Source organism: Arachis stenosperma, chromosome 4 (genome assembly GCF_014773155.1).
Source record: "Arachis stenosperma cultivar V10309 chromosome 4, arast.V10309.gnm1.PFL2, whole genome shotgun sequence".
Taxonomy (NCBI): Eukaryota; Viridiplantae; Streptophyta; class Magnoliopsida; order Fabales; family Fabaceae; genus Arachis; species Arachis stenosperma.
In genome coordinates this window covers 50006799-50024056 of record NC_080380.1, presented here as the reverse complement: position 1 = coordinate 50024056, position 17258 = coordinate 50006799, and positions in this window count along the sequence as shown.

Here is a 17258-nt window from a genome sequence, read left to right as displayed (position 1 = left end):
TTCACAGTGATGCGGCCGCATGGCTCACGCGACTGCGCGGATTGTAAAAGCACAAGTGACGCGGAAGCATGGACGACGCGAATGCGTGGCAGGGAAAAACGCGAATGACGCGTCCGCATGGATGACGCGATCGCGTGACGTGCGTGATCTGCAGAAATTACAAAAGTCGCTGGCAGAGATTCTAGGCTGCATTTCAACCCAGTTTTCGGCCCAGAAACACAGATTAAAGTAAGGGAACTTGCAGAGACTCATTATGCTCTCATAATTCACGATTTTAGGATTAGATGTAGTTTTTAGAGAGAGAGGCTCTCTCCTCTCTCTTAGGATTAGGATTAGGATTAGGATTTCAACTTCTTCATCACAGGTTCAATATTTCTTTTACTATTTGATTTCTCTTCTATTTTTATTTACTCTGAAGCTTTTATTTATGTTTGATTTATGTTGCCCAATTGGCTTATGAATATTTTCCATATTAGATTTTACTGCTTTGAATGAATTTGAGGCATTCCAGATATTTATGATTTTAATTTAGCTTTCTACATTCTTGGTTTTGGTTAAGAAATCAGTAACTTAGAGTTATCTCAACTCAATATAATTGATAACTGTTATCTTTGCTAATTGAACTGAACTTCAATAATCCCAACCTTTTCTTTGGAAATAAATAGGATTCGAAGGTCAAACTAATTAGTCCCTTGACTTTCTTTGCTTTAGCAAAGGTTAACTAAGTGGAAGTAAGATTCAACTTTCATAATTATTGATAAGAATAACTAAGTCTGGACTTCTAATTTCTCATACCTTGCCAAAAGTTTGCTTTATAGTATTTATTTATTTTAATTGCCATTTAAATTATTTACCATATTCATTCCTCATTCTTAAAACCCCCAATTTACAAACTCATAACCAATAATAAGGACATACCTCCCTGCAATTCCTTGAGAAGACAACCCGAGGTTTAAATACTTCGGTTATCAATTTATTTAGGGGTTTGTTACTTGTAACAACCAAAACGTTTGTACAAAGGGATTTCTGGTGGTTTAGAATCTATATCTACAACGCGACTATTTTTATAAAATTCTTTACTAGCAAAAATCCTAACGTCAAAATGGCGCCGGCGGGGAATTGCAAACGTGTGCCTTATTATTGGTTATTTTAAATATTTTTCAAAAATTTTTTTTTCTTTTACTTGTTTATTTGTTTCTCCCTTTTCCCTCTTATTTCTGATAACTACTATGAATTCTGAACCCTCTCACTTTGAGTTTGGTTCTAATTTTGTTGCAAGGAATGGAAGCTATAACAGGACTATGCATCAAGGTCTAAGCAATCAAAGATGGATGGAGCCACAAGGATCCAATCAACCCTTTAGGCAACAACACCATCCTAGATACCATGGTCAAAGACCATTTTACAATGCATGTCCAACTGATAGATTCGGTGAACCGCCTTATAGCTACCAACAAGCCCCACCCTGTGCTCAGAGACCATCCTTCCAACACAGCCCCAAACCACCACACTCACAAGCTTATTTTCACCATTCACTACCACATGATCCTTATCCACCCCAACACTAACCCAATTAATCCAAAGAACCACCACTCCCCCATACACCATGCCCATATCCATCAAAGTCAGAATCACAGGTTCGCTTCGAAGAATCAGTAAACCAATTCAATACAACCCTTCATCAACTAGAGCAAGCAATAAATCAACTATCTTCCAGACGTTCAGCCCCTCAACAGACTCCCATGGCTTTATGTGGAGAATCCAATAAAGAACACAGCACGAAGAAGACACAAGAAACTCCAGTGGACAGCATAGAGCATAACTTCGTACTGGAACAAATAGAGGAAGCTGTCATTGTGGAAGAAGAAGAGTTGGTTGAAGATTTAGGAGATGCCGAACCGCCACCTGAATCCAGAGTTGTGGAGAATTCCGTCAAAGATGTTACAATTGATGCTAAGGAGGATTTTGCACAGCCTCCAATACAAATATCTTACGAAGAACTGAACGGAATAACCCAAGACGCAGGTTTCCTTGATGATGATGATCACGAGTCCTGTTCTCTTAGCGACGAACTTGCATCTGCAAGTGAATTCTTTGAGACAGAAGAATCTTTCCCAAGTGAATATGAAGATGATGCTGAGGTAGATTTTTCTTAACCTCTAATATATGACTTGAGCGATAATGAGGGAGAAATTGAAGACTCTGATCAAGATATGGTTGAAGTGGAAGAAATTTGCAATAAAGTGGAGAAATTCACAGAAGAGCACAAGGGAGTAAAACTTACAGAACCACTGAAACCACCTATCCCGAGGCCACTACCACCCAATACAAGCTTCAAGTGGGTAAAATCCTTAGCTTTTATCTTTATTTTTCCACTTGAATATGGTTTACTAGAAACAGATGGCCAGCTTAGAGCTCTTTGCGGCTTTAAGAGGAAAAGGGAAATGGCTCGTACTCAAAGCTGGTGCACAAGGTTCAATAAGGTTCTACACTTGAACTCGAAGCGCACGGATTGGTATCATGCTCAATTGAATGGATCACGGAGAACGTTTGGTCACCATGGTGAGAATCTACTTTTTAAACCGCCCGAATGAAATCATGTAGATCAAGACAGAGGCGGATTTAAAAGCAAAGCTTGGGATCATGGATCCTATCCTGACATTCGTCATCCCGGGAGCCTGAAAATTTGTTTGAAGCTGCTCAGAAGCTTTACATGCCTAGTTTGGGACCCCGGAGGCTATTGGCATTCCAAGCATTGGTGGAGATTTCTGGATGAATTTAAACATAAGCCGCCATAACAGGAAGCTCAACCAATGTCCAACTTAAGGAATTTAACTAAAAGTGCTAGGTGGGAGACAACCCACTGGTGGACGAAATTGTGATCCTCAAAGTTGGTCTCTTTGTACTTGTATGAAATTTAAATATTGGCTCTATCAAGAATACCCCAAAGAGATCATGGTATGATGAATTGGGATCTTAATAATCCCTGGTAATGGCACGTGTGATCACAACTCCGTTCAACTAACCAGCAAGTGCACTGGGTCGTCCAAGTAATACCTTACGTGAGTAAGGGTCGATCCCACAGAGATTATTGGTATGAAGCAAGCTATGGTCACCTTGTAAATCTCAGTTAGGCGGATTAAGTTGATTTATGATAAGTTCGAAAATTAATAATAAACAGAAAATAAAATAGGATAGAAATACTTATGTAAATCAATAGTGGGAATTTCAGATAGGCGTATGGAGATGCTGTGCTCCTCTTGAATTTCTACTTTCTTATTACATTCATCCAATCCTTCTTACTCCTTTCCATGGCAAGCTGTATGTAGGCATCACCGTTGTCAATGGCTACATCCCATCCTCTCAGTGAAAATGGTCCTATGCTCTGTCACAGCACGGCTAATCATCTGTCGGTTCTCAATCAGGTTGGAATAGAATCCCTTGATTCTTTTGCGTCTGTCACTAACGCCCAGCCTTCAGGAGTTTGAAGCTCGTCACAGTCATTCAATCCCGGAATCCTACTCAGAATACCACAGACAAGGTTAGACTTTCCGGATTCCCGGAATCCTACTCGGAATACCATAGACAAGGTTAGACTTTCCGGATTCCCATGAATGCCGCCATCTATCTAGCTTATACCACGAAGATTCTGTTGGGGAATCTAAGAGATATGCGCCCGGCCTAAGGTAGAACGGAAGTGGTTGTCAGTCACGCGCGTTCATAGGTGAGAATGATGATGAGTGTCACAGATCATCACATTCGTCAAGTTAAAGTGCAACGAATATCTTAGAATAGGAATAAAAGAGAATTGAATAGAAAATAATAGTAATTGTATTGAAACTTGAGGTACAGTAGAGCTCCACACCCTTAATCTATGGTGTGTAGAAACTCCACCGTTGAAAATACATAAGTGAAAGGTTCAGGCATGGCCGAATGGCCAGCCCCCATGGTCTAAGGACTAGGCGTCCAGAGATATCTAATACACTAGTAAAAAGTTTTATTTATAATAAACTAGCTACTAGGGTTTACATGAGTAAGTAATTGATGCATAAATCCACTTCCGGGGCCCACTTGGTGTATATTTGGGCTGAGCTTGATCTACCCACGAGCTGAGGCTTCTTTTGGAGTTGAACGCCAAGTTGTAACGTGTTTTGGGCGTTCAACTCCGGGTCGTGACGTGTTTCTGGCGTTTTACTCCAGACAGCAACATGTACTTGGCGTTGAACGCCACTTTACGTCATCAATTCCCAAATAAAGTATGGACTATTATATATTTCTGGAAAGCTCTAGATGTCTACTTTCCAACGCCGTTGAGAGCGCGCCATTTAGAGTTCTGTAGCTCCAGAAAATCCATTTCGAGTACAGGGAGGTCAGATTCCAACAGCATCAGCAGTCCTTTGTCAGCCTCCTATCAGAGTTTTGCTCAAGTCCCTCAATTTCAGCCAGAAATTACCTGAAATCACAGAAAAACATACAAACTCATAGTAAAGTCCAGAAATGCGAATTTAACATAAAAACTAATGAAAACATCCCTAAAAGTAGCTTGAACTTACTAAAAACTACCTAAAAACAATGCCAAAAAGCGTATAAATTATCCGCTCATCACCCACCATGGTATGATCGTTTCTTTTTCATTTTTATCTAGTTTTATTTGTTTTCGAGTTTTATTTTATTTTATTGTATTGAACCTGGAATTTTGCATAACATTCATGTTAGCATTGCATTCTGCATACTGCATTATTAAAAAAAAAAAAAGAGCACGCACGCGACGCGGCAGCGTCGCTGACGCGTCCGCATCACATGTGCGTTGTGAAGAGAGAAATCGAACAGAGAGTCATGAGAGAGCGTGGCTGGAGGCGTGCCAGTGGCATAAATCGTCCCACGCGACCGCGTCGCTGACGCATCCGCGTCACATGGGAATAATGGCCTCCCACGCGACCGCGTGACCCACGCGGCCGTGTGCCCTGATTTTGGACGTACAAAGGGTGCACAACGAATTATTGTGCGAGAGTGGTGCTGGATTGGTGCTGGACGCATAATCTCTATCACGCGACCGCGTCGCCGACGCGTCCGCGTCATTCACTTCTCAAGCCCACTCACGCGATCGCATGGCTCACGCGATCGCGTCACCCCAAATTTGGCAAAAATAAAAATTTGAACAGAGAGTTGTGCAAGCACGAGGCTGCCCTCGCGCCAGTAGCATAACCTGAGTCATGCATCCGCGTGACCGACGCGACCGCGTCGATTAATTTAAGCGCCAGTCGTGCGACCGCGTCCCCCACGCGTCCGCGTCGCTTGCGCCGCACAATTTTTTTCAACGCAGCCAAATATCTTATCTTCTCTTCCCTATACCTAATTATTTTCTTCCTTTCTTATTTCTTTTCTTCCTTCTTCTTCCTTTTCTTACTTTTTTCTTCTCATCTTTTTCACCTCCATTCTATTTTATTTAATTTATTTGCATACTTTCTTCCATTGCATTTTAATTTTGTGCATCTTTTTATTTTCTTTTCTAAATTTATTAATTTTTCCATTGGTGTTACTTGTTCATATTCAACTGTTGTGTCTTTTCTGGTATTATTTTGGTACTCAGTGACTTATTTTACACTGTTGGGTAATATTGTTTAAGTCAATCCTATTCTTTTATGATATTTGTATTAATTTTGCATTGACATGTATTTATATTATCTTGCACTCTCTTTCCCATTGTTGCAAATTTTTGCACTCTTGCTTTGCCATGTACTTCTACTGTTTTCTCACTTGCATGTTGTAGCTACCATGTAATTGAGACCCTTATTATCTGGCATTAACACCCATATTTTATTTATTTTCTATCTTTATTTTTGGGTTATTTTTCTTCTTTTCCCTCTTCTTTCAGGATGGCCACCACGAAGAGAGAGGAAAAGCTTCTTAATGGGAAGACAAACAAGTCCACCTGTACAATCTTTGGAGAAAGGCATCAGTTGGAGCAGCCCATCCACTTGTACATCTTAGCATGCACCGAGGACGGTGCAATCTTTAAGGTAGCGTTTGTTTTCAGGTACTGAGGCAGAGACTGAGAGACTGAGACTCAGTATTGTGTTTGTTAGTTCAGAGACTGGTACTAAAATTTCTGTCTCTGTCTCCAAAATTTCAGTATTTCAGTACCTCCAAAAAATAGGGACACAGGGGACTGAAATTTTTAGAGATGGAGACTGAAACTTTAATAACATTTTATACCTAAAATACTTTCATTTCAATTAATTAATTCCAATTTTACCCTTTGTGCAAATTAAATTAGAGTTTCATTCTTATTTCAATTCTTGTCTCCCATTTTGCACCAAACAGAATACTGAGATTTGTTTCAATCCCTGTCTCTTAGTCTCTGTCTCTCAATCTCAGTCTTTCTGTCTCTGTCTCTCCACCAAACGCTACCTAAGTGTGGGGAGGTCAACACCGATCTCCATGGGTTAGTACTTTCTTGTCTCAACACCAATGTTTAAATTTTCTTTGTAGCTAGTTGTTGCATTTGCATATTTATTTGATTTTGTGCATATTTTACCACTTGGTTGAAGAAATATTTTCTTTTTCAAGAAATTTTTATAGTATTTCACTAATTTAAATTGAAAAATTTGTGTTAAACTTGTTTTGAAGTTGTATTTGGAATATGGTTTTTGAGCCAAAGAACACACAACCTGTGAGATTTTGAGCTTATTTACATGGTTACATTATTTAACCATAAATTTTTATTCTTGTGTGTTTTCTTCTCTATAATTGTAATCTTTGCTTTGTTCCATTCTATATGTCCAATATTTAATATATTTATATGCTTGCATATGATTGAGGCCATTGTTTGATTTTAGCTCACTTATCCCAAAATTAGCCTACCTTTTACATCACCTTTGTTAGCCCCCTTGAGCCTTTAATTCTCTCTTATTCTATAAACCACAACACTAGCCTTAATCAGAAAAACAAATTTAAAATCCCAAGTTGAATTCTTGGTTAGCTTAAGATAGAAATTGTGTATTGTTTAAGTTGGAGAACCTTATGGGAACATGGATGATAAAAACAAAGGTAGAAAGTTAAAAAGAATAAAGACATTTCAAAATAAAAGTTTTGGGAAGCATGCTCATGTGAAATCAAAATAATTAAATTACCATGTGCATTGAAAAAAAATATTAAGTAATTAAATAAGGGGATACAAAAAAAAAGTGAGAGAAAAGAAAAGAGAAGAAAAATAATATTACCCCAAATGCAACATAAAAAGGATCAATGCACATGGGACAAAATTCAAAAATAAGTTTGAATACATGAGCTTGTAATACAAAAGTGGGAAAAATTTGGGTAGTTAGGTAAAGTATTCTAAAATTGTATAAAGTATGTATATGTTAGGTGAGATCTTAGACTAATCAAGGATTCACTTTATAAAGCTCACTTGGCCATACATATATCCTTACCTTTACCTCAGCCCCATTACAACCCTAAAAAGACCTCATGATGTTTGCATTGGTATGCTAAATATTTGTTGATTGGTTAGATGAAGAACAAGGTTTAGAAAGCATGACTAGGGAAGAGTAGAGTGATTAAACCTAGACACTTGAGAGATTAGAGTGATATACACTTCCTGTGAGGGTTCAATGCTTGATTTTAAGTTCCCTGCTTTCATGAGCTATCTTCTTACAAGTTTACTTGTTTTCACTGTATAATTTGAATTAGTGAAATTTGATTTATGTTTGTCTTGGAGAACTTATTTATTTTTAACCAAGTAGGTAGAAACATTTTTGCATTTAGTTGCATTCATAGGTTGCATTGCATGAGTCTTGCCTTTCCTTACTCATTTATTTGGTCTCCTTGAGTTTAGCATGAGGACATGCTAATGTTTAAGTGTGGGGAGGTTGATAAACCACTATTTTATGGTTTACAAGGTGCTTAATTGTGTGGTTTTATCATGGTCTTTACCCACTTATTCATATAATTAGCATGCATTTATATTTCCTTCCTAACATTATTACATGATTGAAAACATGCTTCTTTGGTCTTAATTTAGCTAACCTTAATCCTCTCTTATTACCATTCGATGCCTTGATCTGTGTGTTAAGTGTTTCAGGCTTTATAGGGCATGAATGAGTGAGAGATTGGGAAGGAAGCTTGCAAAAATAGAAGGAACACAAGAAATTGAGGAGATGACCAGCGAGAAGTGACGTGTACGCGTCAGCAATGCGACCGCGCGGAAGAAAGAAATTCGTAGTGACGCGGCTGCATGGCTCACGCGACCGCGCGGATTGGAAAAGCACAAGTGACGCGGAAGCGTGGACGACGCGGAAGCATGGACGACGCGAACGCGTGGCAGGGAAAAACGCGAATGACGCGTCTGTATGGATGACGCGATCTCGTGACATGCGCGATCTGCAAAAATTACAAAAGTCGCTGGCAGAGATTCTGGGCCGTATTTTTACCCAGTTTTTGGCCCAGAAATACAGATTAAAGTCAGGGAACTTGCAGAGGCTCATTATGCTTTCATAATTCACGATTTTAGGATTAGATGTAGTTTTTAGAGAGAGAGGCTCTCTCCTCTCTCTTAGGATTAGGATTAGGATTAGGATTTCAACTTCTACATCACAGGTTCAATATTCCTTTTAGTATTTGATTTCTCTTCTATTTTTATTTACTCTGAAGCTTTTATTTATGTTTGATTTATGTTGCCCAATTAGCTTATGAATATTTTCCATGTTAGATTTTACTGCTTTGAATGAATTTGAGGCATTCCAGATATTTATGATTTTAATTTAGCTTTCTACATTCTTGGTTTTGGTTAAGAAATCAGTAACTCAGAGTTATCTCAACTCAATATAATTGATAACTATTATCTTTGCTAATTGAACTGAACTTCAATAATCCCAACCTTTTCTTAGGAAATAAATAGGATTCGAAGGTCAAACTAATTAGTCCATTGACTTTCTTTGCTTTAGCAAAGGTTAACTAAGTGGAAGTAAGATTCAACTTTTATTATTATTGATAAGAATAACTAAGTCTGGACTTCTAATTTCTCATACCTTGCCAAAAGTTTGCTTTACAGTATTTATTTATTTTAATTGCCATTTAAATTATTTACCATATTCATTCCTCATTCTTAAAACCCCTAATTTACAAACTCATAACCAATAATAAGAACATACCTCCCTGCAATTCCTTGAGAAGACGACCCGAGGTTTAAATACTTCGGTTATCAATTTATTTAGGGGCTTGTTACTTGTGACAACCAAAACGTTTGTACGAAGGGATTTCTGGTGGTTTAGAATCTATATCTACAACGCGACTATTTTTATAAAATTCTTTACTAGCAAAAATCCTAACGTCATGGGCCTAGAAAGCTTGTTGGAGAATTCCTCACCCACTCGTCTTGCACAGACGCTTTCACCTCTTGGCAACAAAAATCCTTTTCAACCCCTTCAAAATCTTCTTCATCATCACTCAAGTCAAAAATTGGAGGTTGTGTGAAGTTCACATCAACATCTCCTTCCCAATCTAACAAGGGAGGCTCATGAAGGTCATTAAAGGAATTGCCCATGTTGGACAAAAAATCTTGAATGATGGAATCCTCTTGATCAATTTCCACTAACTCCTGATTTGTCTTCTTTTTTACTTCATCTCGTGACTTGACATCATCTTTTTGATTTAGCAATTCTTCCGGAACTCCACACTTTTCACTTGGTTCCACACATTCATCCACTAGAAGTTCTTGCTTGTGGCATGAATGCGATGAAGCTAAATGATCCAAAGCTTTTGCTAAGGTAGACATGACTTGCTCTTGCTTCTCACAGAACTCTTGTTGTTCTTGAATGAGCATGAGAAGCACTTCGTGTGTGGCTTGATCCATATTTGAAGATGGAGATTGAGGTGATAAAGGTTGACAATCAAACTCATGAGGGTAAGGGTTTTGGTTTTGTGTGTAGTGGGGTGATGGTGTATAGGATTAGTGACTAGAAAGGTAAGTGTTTGGGTTCTATTGGGGTGCATTGTGGTGATAGTGTGAAAAAGTCATGAAGAAAATATAAACAAGAACCTACTAACAAAAGCAACAAACAACAAAAAAGTGAACTATTTACATTATTAACATATTCACACAACCAAAAGATTTAACACCAATTGCATTCCCCAGCAACGGCGCCAAAAACTTGACGCGAGCAAAATCGTCGATTAAAAATTCCTTCTCGGTAAAGGAGACATATAACCTCATTGCAAGTATAGCTCTCAACCGACAAGTGATGCTCGATCAGAGTTTACAATTTCTATTTAAACTGAGAGTGTTTAGACTCCCGGGTCGTTTTTCCTAGGAACGCAATTGAAGTGTTACTTCCTTGGTTGTTAAGGCAAAAAAGGGGTTTTCGAGGAAGAAATTAAAGATTAAAAGAACTAAGAAATCAAAGAACTAAGTAATGATCAAAATTATGAGTTAATGCATAAAAGAGACCTTGACTCGGGAATGAGGATCCAAGGAGTCTTATCATTTCCATAACCACAACTATGGTAATTGTCATGAGTCAATCTCGCCTAGTCAACCCCAACCATCGAGGAGTAAGTCAAGCAAGCATAATTGACCTTAATCCATAAGTCTTAACTAACTTATCAAACTAGTTGATAAAAAGCTAGCATCAATGGAAACAAGAGTCAACTAACTACCCAAGAATCACCACTAAATGTCGGACATTATGACTCTAGTATCCTAGGAATTCAAACCACAACCCAAGGTGTGAAAATCTATTCAAAACTTAAAGTTGGCATTTTCACAAACACCTTGTGTGCATAAAAGTAAAGTATGGAAAATTACAAAGGAAATTGGAAAGCTATAACCAACTATCAACAAAACCAAATATAAACAAACAATCAAGCCTAAACGAAGCATAAAACACTAAATTCATCAATCAAAACTTCAAGAACTCAAAATTGCAAATATAAACAAAGCACTTGAACCAAGAGGAAATGAAAATAAAGACAATGTAATTAAAGAGGAAATTAAGAGTACTTACAAAAGAGTTGATCAACATCCAAAATTAAAGCTTGCTATAAAATGCTACAATTGAGATTGCATAAACCTTAAGAGAGCAATGCTATACTACTCCTACTCCTACGAAAGCTTCCTATACTACAACTACCTAAAAAAAGTGAGCTCCTTTGTTATGTGTTGAATCTCCCCTTATATAGCACTTCAATTCAGCAATTCAGCCTTCCAAATGGGCCAAAAGCCCCAAAATACGCGCTGCATGTGTTTTATTAAAGAAATCACGTGTTGGGTCCTGTGCGGATGAACAGATGTGTGCGTCCACACACTTTGCTATTTTGGCTCCTGTGCGTACGCACGGGTACTTGTGCGCACGCATGCATGCAAATTCTCTCTTGTGCGTACGCATGCTGGCTTGTGCGCACGCACACTGGGCTGATTGATGAGCGGATAAGTTATACGCTTTTTGGCATTGTTTTTAGTATGTTTTTAGTATGTTTTAGTTAGTTTTTATTATATTTTTATTAGTTTTTAGTTAAAATTCACTTTTCTAGACTTTACTATGAGTTTGTGTATTTTTCTGTGATTTCAGGTATTTTCTGGCTGAAATTAAGGGACCTGAGCAAAAATCTGATTCAGAGGCTGAAAAGGACTGTAGATGCTGTTGGATTCTGACCTCCCTACACTCGAAGTGGATTTTCTTGAGCTACAGAAGCCCAATTGGCGCGCTCTCAACGGCGTTGGAAAGTAGACATCCTGGGCTTTCCAGCAATGTATAATAGTTTATACTTTGCCCGAGATTTGATGGCCCAAACTGGCGTTCCAAATCAGCTCAAAATTGCCCGGCGTTAAACGCCGGAACTGGCACAAGAATGGGAGTTAAACGCCCAAACTGGCACAAAAGCTGGCGTTTAACTCCAAGAGAAGTCTCTACACGAAAATTTTTCAATGCTCAGCCCAAGCACACACCAAGTTGGCCCCGAAGTGGATTTTTCTGTCATTTACTCATTTCTGTAAACCCTAGGCTACTAGTTTTCTACAAATAGGACCTTTTAATATTGTATTCTGATTTTGGTAGCTATCTTTGAGTAGTCTTATGCTATCTTAGATCATGGGGCTGGCCTCATGGCCATGCCTAGACCTTGTTCTTATGTATTTTCAACGGTGGAGTTTCTACACACCATAGATTAAGGTGTGGAGCTCTGCTGTACCTCGAGTATTAATGCAATTACTATTGTTCTTCTATTCAATTCAGCTTGTTCTTGTTCTAAGATATCACTTGTTCCTCAACTTGATGAATGTGATGATCCGTGACACTCATCATCATTCTCACCTATGAACGTGTGCCTGACAACCACCTCCGTTCTACCTTAGATTGAGTGGATATCTCTTGGATTCCTTAACCAGAATCTTCGTGGTATAAGCTAGAATTGATGGCGGCATTCAAGAGAATCCGGAAGGTCTAAACCTTGTCTGTGGTATTCTGAGTAGGATTCAATGATTGAATGACTGTGACGAGCTTCAAACTCCTGAAGGCTAGGCGTTAGTGACAGACGCAAAAGAATCAATGGATTCTATTCTAACCTGATTGAGAACCGACAAATGATTAGCCGTGCCATGACAGGGTACGTTGAACATTTTCACTAAGAGGACGGGATTGTAGCCACTGACAACGGTGATGCCCAACATACAGCTTGCCATGGAAAGGAGTAAGAAGGATTGGATGAAGACAGTAGGAAAGCAGGGAGACGGAAGGGACTGAGCATCTCTATACACTTATCTGAAATTCTCACCAATGAATTACATAAGTATCTCTATCTTTATTTTATGCTTTATTCATATATCATCCATAACCATTTGAATCTGCCTGACTGAGATTTACAAGATGACCATAGCTTGCTTCATACCAACAATCTCCGTGGGATCAACCCTTACTCGCGTAAGGTTTATTACTTGGACGACCCAGTGCACTTGTTGGTTAGTTGTGCGAAGTTGTGAAATTATGTTTAGACCATGGTATTGAGCACCAAGTTTTTGGAGCCATTACCGGGGACTGTTTGAGTTGTGAAAAGAATGGATCACAATTTCGTGCACCAAGTTTTTGGCGCCGTTGCCGGGGATTGTTTCGAGTTTGGACAACTGACGGTTCATCTTGTTGCTTAGATTAGGCATTTTTCAGAGTTCTTAAGACTGAATTCTAGTGTTTCAAGGTGATGTTCTTATCATCACCAAAGCTGATTGATTCTCATCAATTTAGCTCTTGAATGTAATGTCCTGCTGAAGCTTGGCTAGCCATGTCTAATTTCTTTAGACTAAAGCTTTAGACTAACATTGCATGATTCCTGGAATTCTCATTAAGAATTTTGATACCTTTATTTTCTTTTCCACTTAATTTTCGAAAAATCCAAAAAAAATTACAAAATCATAAAAAACCAAAAAATTTTATGTTTCTTGTTGAGTCTAGTGTCTCATGTTAAGTTTGGTGTCAATTACATGTTTCTGTTGTAACACCCTAACTACCAAAGCTCGCGCTTCCGGCTGCGCAACTCTGATAGCTCGGACATTACGACGACATTTATACTATTTACTACTAAAATATGAGCCTGTTTAAAAACTTTAAACTGCAATACCGCTCCCAAAAATCCTTTTGCTATACAACGTACATCCATACATACCATACAACTTACAAAAACTCATAAAGAGTACATCCGGATATATATACATACATATATATAAATAATATTACAAACATTATCCAGTACAATTCCTATCCCTCTCACAGAATATATCAAGATAAAGGCGAGGGTACAAAATAATAATCTAAAGCAATACAGAGCATCTCAATAACAAATAATTAAACTCTTCATAACTTCTGCGCCCAAATCCTGAAAGGGGAAAAATGTAGGGGGTGAGAACATCATCCTCGAAAGGGTTCTCAGTAGAGGGTTTTTGGGAATTACTGTAATAGGATACATGAAGATAAATCGTACCAGTGATTAATAACCATCTTATGCCTCCTTTCAAAAGCAACAGTTTACAATAAAAGTAAAGTCGGAAATCTTTTCTGAAAGAGGAACCATTCAATTCTCAAAACATCAAAGCCTTTCAAAATGGTTTATCTATACTAAACCAAAGTAGCCTTTCACATTTTATTCCAAACCAGAAACACAAAACCGAAATCAACCATCGGTTCATCTCATTCCAACCACGGCCCTAGGCCCAATCAATCCAACCACGGCCCTAGGCCCAAACAATCCAACCTTCAACCAAATCACCACAATCCAACAGAGTTCCAGAAGCAAACACAAGTAGGGAGATGCAAACACAAACAAACAGTTATTGCAAGTAGAACAATTAGCAGTTAATCACATAGGCAAACCAAGTACAATATGCATACCCAAACAATGTCACATAGATGCATATGATGCATGCCTGTCCCTAGTGGCTGATGATATCATCTGTCGGTTATAGAGCCAACCTGACAAGTCCTGGTAGCTAACCATTGGACTGTCCCTCTGTCATGCATCCCCAACTCGAGTTATACTCGTCATAACTTGATCATAATCATGATCTATATCCATCACCCTCACTGGTGAATATATTCGGGGGCGAGCTCATCCGGGTCTTTCACAGTGCCCGGCCACACTTATGACATAGGGTCAGAAGAGTATCAAGTCTCAACCTGGAGCACGTGGTGGCTAGCCACTGCTACTACCCAGGGAAACTCGTAACTCCGATAGTGGAAGTGCAAAAATCACAACTTATCAATATCTCAGCATAAATGCTTTCATTCTCAATCATGGATCAACATCCATCTCAGCCATCCGGCTCACGGTTCAATCCAGAACCAGCCAATATTCATATCATACACAGCCATTCCGGCTCACGGTTCAATCCAGAACCAATCAATATGTATAAACATACACAGCCAATCCGGCTCTCAACAAAACAGCACTTCCACATTCAAAATCACCAAATTCATGAAATTGGCATTTAAGCCATAAATCATTTTCTCTATTAATTTCACTTTGAAATCAAGTTTCAACTCTTTTCAGCCTTGGCTTTAGAAATCTCGTTTCTTAAATCATCTCAGGCTCATAAGCCAAATTTACTCAAAGTGAGTTTCCTTTTTAAAACAGAGCCACTCTCGGCATTCTCTTTCCAAAACTTCCAAAACCATGGCAAGTTAAGGATTTATTTCAAAGCATTCAAAATCACCCATCCAACAATGGGATTTTATAACAAAAGTTTCTCGGCAGAGTCCCAAGTCTTTAGGGAAGGTCAACTTATATAAATTCCTTAGAATTCATTGAAACTCTTAAAATCATAAATCCTCGGTTCAAGTAAATAAAACTGAATTTATTATAAGACCAATCATACAAAATCACAACTTCCAACCCGGTCCAAAAATCAACTCATTTGAAACGGAACCGGTTCATTTGAATCAAACCATTTTCAGGTTTCTTTTTGGAACCCATTTTTCCAACTCTTCCAAAATGCCTCAAACTTGATTACTCAATCAAAAGTCTAGGTTCCTTTAAAAATCACTAAAACTCCTTTTTATATTGAAATCAATATTAAAACATCCTTCTTTCCTTCAGTGATTCAAATGGTAAAAATAGTTCATTTCTAAATAAGCCGAATTCAAAGTATAAGGTTCATTAAATAAATTAAGCTTGAAAACATAATATTCTCTTAATAAGTCAAATAATACAATTTCTCAAATCCAACCCTTTTTAAATAAATTTTCAAACAAGGTTAGGATTTTGTAGAAATTTCGACAGCACCTCCCCTAAAACTTGGACTTTTGCCACCCGGTTCGGGTCCCTGCTAAACCGTTTCTCATTCCTTTTCAACAGCTCAAAACCAGAAATCAATTCAAAAGCAAGCTAAATCCAACAGTCGCCTCAGTGGCATATCTCAAGGAAATCATTTCAAAAATCAACTCAATATCAACCGTTTTAACTCATTTCCAAAGCCTTAAAGAAACAGCTCAGTAACAAATCATTTGTCCAAAACCGAATCAATTAAAGTAAACCAGGCTGAATTCAAAAGTGCATTCAACTTTTCAAATCATCAAAACAATTAACTCAAATCAAATCAATCATCAGCGGATTGAACTCAGATTTCAAATTCTCAAAGAATCAACTTCAAAACATTACATTTCACAAGCCGTACAACAATTCAGCCAAACCAACATCCATAATCATTCGAGTCAGTCAAATAATACATAAGGCAGATACAATCACCAAATACACAATATCTCACATCAGTATCCATATGTAATAATTCCAATACATAAAACATAGTTTTTGCAAAGCGCCCCTACCTCAAAACGCAAATCCATAACCCAAACGTCTCACAGAGTCCTTTCCGTCTCAACTCGAAATCACCGGCAACCAAAACCTCAGCTTTTCTCACTCTTGCAGTAACCACATCAACTCTAAACGCAACATACAACAACCGAAACTCAATCTTATAGCCATTAACGCCACAAACCTCAGCGTGAAATAACAGAATACTAGCGAAAGGACTTTCAAATCGAAATGCTTACCGAACCAAAGGAGGAACGGCTGAACCGACACAGCACCAGTCTCCGAACCGGTCCGGCGGCAACCCGGCTGTCAGCCCCAAGCGGCAGCGATGACCTGAACCATATGCAGTGACCGTAAGGTTTCCAGAAACTCAACGGAAAGGAGAACCAACTCAAGACCCTTACCGATAGACTTTTCCAGCGATGGCAAGGGCAGCCAGAAACTCCAACGGTGCTCCCGGAAATCACAGAACCACTCCCGGCGGTCCGAAATCCCTTTCTGACAACGACAGCTCCGGCGAAGGCGGCGCCGGCGACAGACCAGAGCACCAGAAGCAGAGAGGATTCATCTTGCTTCCCTCTCACACGTCCGTTGCACAGCAGTGGCCTCCACTGGCGACAGCGGCGGATCCCCACCTCCTCCCAGTCTCAGACGTGAGTTCTCCTTCGCATCCACCTGTCATGCTCGACGGCGACCACTACAGACCCTTTCAGAGCAGCGACGGCGGCGAGGCTTGAAGCAGCGCCCTTCCTCCTCTTCGCGGCGGCTCTATCGTCGACAACAGCAGTGCTGTTGGAGGTTATGGAAGCAGTGACGGCAGAGTTGGCAGTGGCAGAATCGCGACCGGGCAGGGACGCAGGGCATGGCTTCGACGGCGGCACTCCCCGCGTGCGGCAGAGCGTGACGGCAACGAAGCCTCATCTCCCTCCCTCGCGTCACTCACTCTCTTCTCGTTCAGATCTCCCTTC